General features: G+C 36.6%; 1 non-coding gene across 1 annotated transcript; it reads right to left on the bottom strand.

Annotated features, from left to right (window-relative positions):
* Window positions 1-6,577: 6,577 nt before the first annotated feature.
* On the bottom strand, window positions 6,578-6,684 carry LOC119538965. The gene has a single exon (XR_005217742.1). It is a non-coding gene; the product is annotated as a U6 spliceosomal RNA (small nuclear RNA).
* Between the last annotated feature and the right edge of the window lie 1,252 nt (window positions 6,685-7,936).

Raw genomic sequence — 7,936 nt, forward strand, 5'->3', positions numbered from 1 at the left:
CCATCATCTCCATGTATCTGACTCTAACTTTTCCTTTAAAGCACAGTTCTGTATCCACTTCTTCTCTGAAGATTTCCTTAACTTTCTCAGAGCTTAGTAAATCTTTTATCCTTTTTATAAATGTTTGTAGGATGCTAATCTGAACCACATAAATTTTCGTGTTTTGTCTTCTTATTTCTGCGTATGTTGAGTTTTTGATAAACAGGAACTTAATTGATACATTGCTCCTCAAAGTTTTTGATTGAATTGGTTGAATTGTGACTTCAGTGTGACCGTGAATGTCATGCATTTCCAGCCCTCTCATCCTTCACCATAACCAAGCTGGAATATCTCTTCTCTGTTATTCCATGTCAAGGTGATGATGCAGAGTGGTAAGGCTCTAATGGGCAGAATCAGGAGTTATTTCTTAAGTTTACACTGGTATCTTCACTTATATTATCTATCACCTATATGTGGATGAAATATAGGTTTTCAGATTTAGCAATTAAGGAGTCATTAGTGAGTGGGTTTTGAAATTGCATTTTTGATAGAGTGGAATAAAGCCAGAGTAAAGTAGATTAATTATCAAATTCATAGAATATTAATTTATTCATCCAGTCATCATTTGATTCAATAAATTCATTTTAACTAAATGATAACAGCCTCTAATTGCTCTTCTGATTTCTACTGTCTCCTACCAAATCTTTCGTATATAGCTGGTTAGATAGTATTTGTAAATCAGAAATCCGCAAAGTCACTCCCTTGATTGAAACTCATCGATGACCTCCCACACACTAGACACAGTATAAAATTCTAGCTTGTAAGCATGGCGCATAAGGTACTTCTTTTGTAGTATCCATCTACTTCTCCAATGTCATCTCATACTACTCCCTGACCCATATCTAACAGTATAGAAATACCAAACTGCTTGTGATAAACACAACATAAATGCATTTAAATGCATTATTAATCTAGAAAAAAATCACCAGAGAGACAGCCAGGCTCTTAATGTCTCTTATGAATTATTCTTGCCCAACATATCAAGACCAGACTGTATCTGACCAGACTTCTCTACCTAACCACAATTTGCAGGAAATTCAGGGTTGAAGAAGTATGTGTAACTATACCACCAGGTGGTAGATCATCAAAATCCAGGCTGTTGGAATCCCTGTAGGCCAAATGACCTGGTTTCTTCAACAAATGAATTGCAAGAAAAAAAAGGGATAGAAGAAAACATATATTCAGAGAGAGTAGAGACCTATCAACCAATTGTAATGTTTGCAATGTATGGACCTTATTTAGATCCTGATCCAAGCAAATGGACTGTAATATATATATTGGGATATATACATCCCAATATCCCAAATATATAGATATCCCAAATATGTATGTTGAGATATATATAATGGGATATATATGTGTGTGCGTGTATGTACACACACACACACACACACACACACACAAATTGAGGGCATTTGAACACTGGCGAGCAATTAGACAATAAGGAATTGATTTTAATTTTTAAATCTGCTAATAGAATTTTTGATTTTGTTAGAGTCCTTATCTTTTGAAATGTATACTGAGATATTGCCAGATGAAATTATATGGTGCTAAGGATTTGCTTCATTATAATTTGATTTGGGGGGAAGGGGAAGTTGAGGAACAAATGGAGGTAAAGATGAAACAAGATTGGCAGGAGTTGGTAATTATTAGAGCTGAGGGCTGGGTATAAACTCTTTTCTCTAGGTTTATATGTGTTTGAAATTTTATGTAATAGGAGATAAAAAGAAAACAAAAGTATAACCAAAGTGACAGTAGTATTTTTAATCAGTGTGTATTTTCAAAATATCTGGATAATAAGATACAATTTCTTGGCTGGGAAAAGTTGTAAAATGACTCTTTCTATTTAAAAATCCTGGGAACAGCTGGTCTAGAGTAGGAGGGCTGCAGGCCAGGGAGGAGACCTTGGTGTTTTCCAGCCTCTCCCACTGAGATAGTCAAATGTATGATCTTCCCAGAGCCCTGGCATCCTATATGTATCTTATCTTTTCTGTAGAAGTGTGGCCTAGCACCCCACCCCCACAAGTTATTTCAAAATGCTAGCCTATGTCCTATAAGCTACAACTTTGATGGCCTCAGGGCTTCAAATGTGCCCCTTATAATGAACTAGACATTTCCATAGACTGTGTGTATTTATATTGGTACAGCCATTTAAAAATATATATACCCCTTGACCAAGGAATTATACTTCTTATAGTTTGTACTAATTAAATAGTAGGACATGTTCCACCATTCACATGATGTTCAGCAAGGCATAGTTTATAATACTGAATAATTGTCTATTAGTTAAATGACCTATGTATTATAAGAGGAAAACATAGGTGACCAAACAGTATTTACAGCATGAGCCTTTCATGTTAAAAATGTTTGTGGTATGTGTTTGTGTGTATATATGACAGAACTATATTTTGAAACATATATCATTGAGTGTCCATTCTCCTATCCCTTTCTTGCCCCCCATTCTCTCTCTCTCTCTCACACACACACACACACACACATGCACACTTCCTTGTACCCAGTAGCCTTCTCCTAAACCAGGAAATTAGCATTGCCTTTCCACAGCTTTAAACAGTCTTACAGACCCACAAGATTTGGGTCCAATGATCGTTTTTCAATTCAGAAGGGCAGATTCAGATCTCCTCGACAAACAGGAATTACCAAAATATATACCAATAAAATCTTCCAACTTTTCATTTTGGACATCCAAAGAAGGTCTTCTATTGAAAGAAGTTCTGCAACTCATGAAAAGCTTAGTCACTGAAAGTGACTCTGTTGGATCTCCAGAACGCTATGTCCTGAGTCTCTATGTGGACAAAGGTAGAGGAGGAGAGTTAAGAGGACCTGGGATTTAAAGAACCCATGTGAAAAATGTCCTGTTTTTAAATCCCATTTCAACTTTGGTGTTGATAGGGAGTGTCCTACTCAGATGGAAAAGTGGTACAAAATACAGTCATTACCAGAATACCACCTCGGTGGGCAAAACAACTGGTTGTAAGATGATGTTGCTGATATATGGGAAATGGGATAAAATGATTACCTTAGAGATCCTAAGGGATAGGAAGTGAGAAAGAGAGGACAGTTGATCCTGGGAGCTGGGGAGTAAACAAGGAGGGTTGAGCGTTGAATTTGAACGGCAAAACAAGACTTTAAGTGTACAAGAAACTAGATAGTATAAGCCAAGAGGATTGGAAGCAGTTTGTGAAATTGGTACATTTAAGCAGTTAGGACATATCTGGGATGATGGCCAAAAGATCTGGGATGATGGCCAAAAGAATGATGTCAGGATGGGATACCAGGGCTTGACTGGAAGAAGTGGTATTAAGGAGCAAGAGATGAGAGGGAGAATTTAAAGACCTCTACCTTAATTCATGTGTGATTCACTCAACTTTTCTACTATTCTGGGCTTACCCTGTATTTCAGTCTTGATAATTGGATTTATGTTTTGTTCTGAGAGTGTATCTCTACAATATAACTGCTTGTAATAACTGTGACATTCAAATGTTCTGTTTTCCTTTAATACTATCCTTGAAAAGCAGCTCAGGCCCTTTAGAACCTTGATGGCCTAAGGTTCTAACCTCTTGATTTTTGCAAGGGACCAGAGTTCTACCTTTGAACCCCAAAGCTATGCAAGGGATAACTAAAAAAAATTTTCTTAAAGGTGAACAAAAAGTATTTTCCAGCTAGTTTATTGCAGAGATTTTCTGCCAGGAAATATTACTTTATTCTAAATAGTCTGTTGTGACTCTCCACCATCTATTTTTCTTTCTGGGCCGAGTGGCTCATGTTGGGTCTTGTTACTTCAATAACAGTTTATAAAGCTCAGCATATATCCTAGATACTGTGCTCCAAGTGCCTGCCCAAAATTCTTCCTTGTGTTGTTATGCATTTCCACCTTTCTATAGGACAGTACTGTCAAATAGAATTTTCAACTGTGATAGAAATGTTCTATATCTGTGGCCAATATGGTAGTCACTAGCCAAATGTGACTATCAAGCATTTGAGAGATGGATACTGCATCTGAGGAACTAACTTATTTTATTTTATTTTATTTTAATTAATTTACATTTACATAAAGTGGCCACATGGGGCTTACAACTATAGTGCAGCTCTAGAACTTGCCCTACTGCAGTAGAAGAATTTACTCTGAATCCCAGACCCACCCGGATTGCATCTGGTATCTTTTTCTTATAAAATAGAATAAATCATGGATCTCAGAATTTGTCACCATGCTGCTAAACTCTGTTAATAAGCCTGCAGTCCATAATTAGAGTCCAAACAAACTGAAGGGAGCAGTTAGAAAATGAGAGGATGCTGGATTCTAGTCCATGTCCCATTTTCATTGACTGGTCAGTTTGATTCTGCTGAACACTGTCACCAAATTTTCCCATTGTGCAAGTGGATTTAAAAATGAATCGTGACTATGAAATAAGAACTAAGTAGTAATTACTGATAAATTCCCGTCAAGTCTTGTGAACAGCCACAAAGGAGATTAATTACTACCTTCAGTTGTAAATGACCTTAGTTAACACTGAATTGGTGTCCAGAGTATATGAGGCTATAACTCATATTTCCAGTAGTGTATGGCTTTCAGTACTCAGTTAGGTTATAGGAAGACATATACTTTACCTTTATATGATGACTTTTCTGGTTCCTGTCACTAAGAAGTTTAGTGCTCTTGTTTTTCTATGGCTTCTTTGGTTGAACTAAAACTTTCCCTAGCATTTTCATTGGTTGGGGATACTTGTTTATATTATTTGGGGTGTTTGCTTAAGTTTTTTTTTTTTTTTTAAATATAGCCATTACCTTTATTTTTTTATAAAACTGATACATAAAACTGGTTATATGGCAACATGGAATATGACTCCCGGAGAGGAATCTAGACCCGGCATCATGGGATGGAGAACATCTTCTTGACCAAAAGGGGGAATGTGAAAGGAAATGAAATAAGCTTCAGTGGCAGAGAGATTCCAAAGGAGCCGAGAGGTCACTCTGGTGGACACTCCTACGCATAATATAGATAACCCTTTTTAGGTTTTAATGAATTGGAATAGCTAGCAGTAAATACCTGAAACTATCAAACTACAACCCAGAACCCAGGAATCTTGAAGACAATTGTATAAAAATGTAGCTTATGAGGGGTGACAATGTGATCGGGAAAGCCAAATGGACCATACACCCCTTTGTCTAGTTTATGGATGGATGAGTAGAAAAATGGGGGAAGAAAAAAAAAGGCTCCCAGTGTTATTTTTTACTTTAATTATTCTTTTTCACTTTAATTTTTATCATTATTATTTTTGTGTGTGTGTGGTAATGGAAATGTCAAAAATTAATTTTGATGAATGCACAACTATATAATGGTACTGTAAACAATTGAATGTATGCTTTGTTTTGTATGACTGCATGGTATGTGAGTATATCTCAATAAAAATGAATTAAAAAAAGCCAATTAAACCCCTAGTTAAGTGTATCTGTTCCTATGAAAAATAAGGCCCTGATTACACCTAACCCCTATAAGAATAACAAGTTCCTGCTCCAATCAACAAAACCTAGCCAACTTCCTTCATTCTGTTTAAAAAACCGCCCACAAACTACCTAACCTCAAAGACAATTTTGCTTTTGCCAGTGAGCGGTTTCCATGCTGCAGCAAACTTGTTGTCCTAAATAAAATGCTGTAAACTTGCTGGCATTTATTTTGTTCTGATTCATATCTGTTGCAGAAAACTCCTGCCTTTCCTGCTTCCTTGCTCCTGGAGTAGAATTAAGCAGCTTCATTGTATTTACTTTGCATATAATCTCTAGGAAGGTTAAAAGGAAGCAATTGACCTTGGTTTCCTCTGCTGAGTTGAACCGTGTAGCCAGTGGGAAGGGGCAAGTGGAAAATTTGTTCCCACATATTTCATTTTGCAAAATTTGGATTTTAAAACATGAAAATGCTACCTGGAAGGTAGAGGCAGATTGGAAACCTGAGACTTTCAGTTGAGGAAGAGGTCTCCTTAGAGGTAGACCTGGATTTCTGTGCAGAACTATATTGGCTTCTGTCTTGGAGCAGACTCTCAAATGAGGTCAGCAGAATGATCTTGTCTCTCTTGAGCCGGCTCAGAGCGCTCTTCATGGGCAAGGGTTCCAATCACCATTGGCTTTTGATATGTAATCCTCCTCTTCACACTCTGGTGCTGTTTTCCAAAGAAAATTTCCTCCATCTCTCCAAATGATGCTATGTCCAGAAATTGCTGCCTGTAATACCAGATGTGGCAGGTTTGAAAAAGGTTGGTCAGGGGAAGCCACAGTCTCAGGCATCCTGTGGATAGATATTTCAGCCCTTACTGTGATGTCTACATGTTACTCCTTGGCCAGGACCTTGATGAGCAACAGAATGTACTTCATATCCTGTGTTGTTCATGATCTCTTTTTCTGGGCATCCAAGGAGACCTGGCCTTCTTTAAAGCACTGCTTGTGCCTTTCTCCCATGCTAGATTCAAGGAGTTTGAGATTGAGGAAGAGAGGCAAATTGAGATCTTGCAGCAGATGAATGGTCCTCAAAAATATGGAACACTTCACGAATTTGCTTGTCATCCTTGCGCAGGGGCCATGCTTATCTTCTCTGTATCATTCCAATTTTAGTACATGTGCTGCCAAAGGGAGCACTTAAGTTTTGTATTATAGTGTCAAATATGCAAACATTTTCTTAATGAAACTGGGATTTGTATAACTATATCACAATTTCAAGAAAATCAGATTTTTTATAATTGGGGCCTGAATTAATTTACCAAAAATCTTAGGTGGAATTGTATCCTGACACATTGCTTTGGCTTTTAACTTATTGTTTTACATTAATGTTCTTGTTTTTCTTTTCCTATGTGTCACAATTTTGAATATTCCATTTTTAATTTGAAAAACCCAGGGGATATTTGACTTTTTTGAGAGGAAATTGTTTAATTAATATTTTTTTTAGTAAGTATGACATTGAGAGAGCAATTTGAAATGGCTGGGCAACATCAATGTACTTTTAATCTATTGAAAAATGAAAAGACTAAAATGAATAGTGATAACACCAAATGCTGGTGAATATGGAGAGAAACTAGATCACTCGTACTCTGATAGTGGAAATGTAAAATGGTATGGTCACTCTGAAAGATAGTTCGGCAGTTCCTTTCAAAACTAAAAATGAACTTACCATATGATCCAGCATTTGCACTCTTGGGCCTTTATCCCAGAAAATTTGAAGACATATTTTCGTGCAAAAATTTATACACTGATGTTCATAGTAGCTTTATTTGTAATAGTCCAACTGGCAACTATGTGAATGTTCTTTAAAGGGTAAATGGCTAAACAAACTGCTACATCTGTAACGTGGTATATTTCCCAGCAATAAAAAGGAACAGACTATTTATATGTACAACTTGGATGAACCTCAAGGAAATAACACTGAATGAAGAAAGCTAATGTTCAAAGGATATAAACTGTATAACTCTAATTATGTTATATTTTCAAACTAATATAAAGATGGGAAACGGATGGTTTCTACGGATTAGAGAAGATGGTGGGGGTGGGTAGGTGAATCTTTTGGTGATAGTTGAGTATGCTGATTTTGAACATGGTTACTGAAGGCTACATATGTAATAAAATTGCATTGAGTTATGCACACACAAAAACATACGCACACATACACACACACGAGTCCATGAATAACTTGTGAAATCTGAGTAATCTCAGTAGATTTTACCAATGTCAATTTCTTGGTTTTGATAATTGTACTATAGCTGCCTATGATATTAATATTGGGGGAGGTTGGGGAATAGGTACATGGGATTTCTTGTATGTTTCTTTGCCACCTTCTGTGAGTTTATAATTATTTCAAAATAGAAAGTTCCAAAACCATTCTATTGTGAAAAACTGC

Source organism: Choloepus didactylus, chromosome 6, assembly GCF_015220235.1.
Source record: "Choloepus didactylus isolate mChoDid1 chromosome 6, mChoDid1.pri, whole genome shotgun sequence".
NCBI lineage: Eukaryota > Metazoa > Chordata > Mammalia > Pilosa > Megalonychidae > Choloepus > Choloepus didactylus.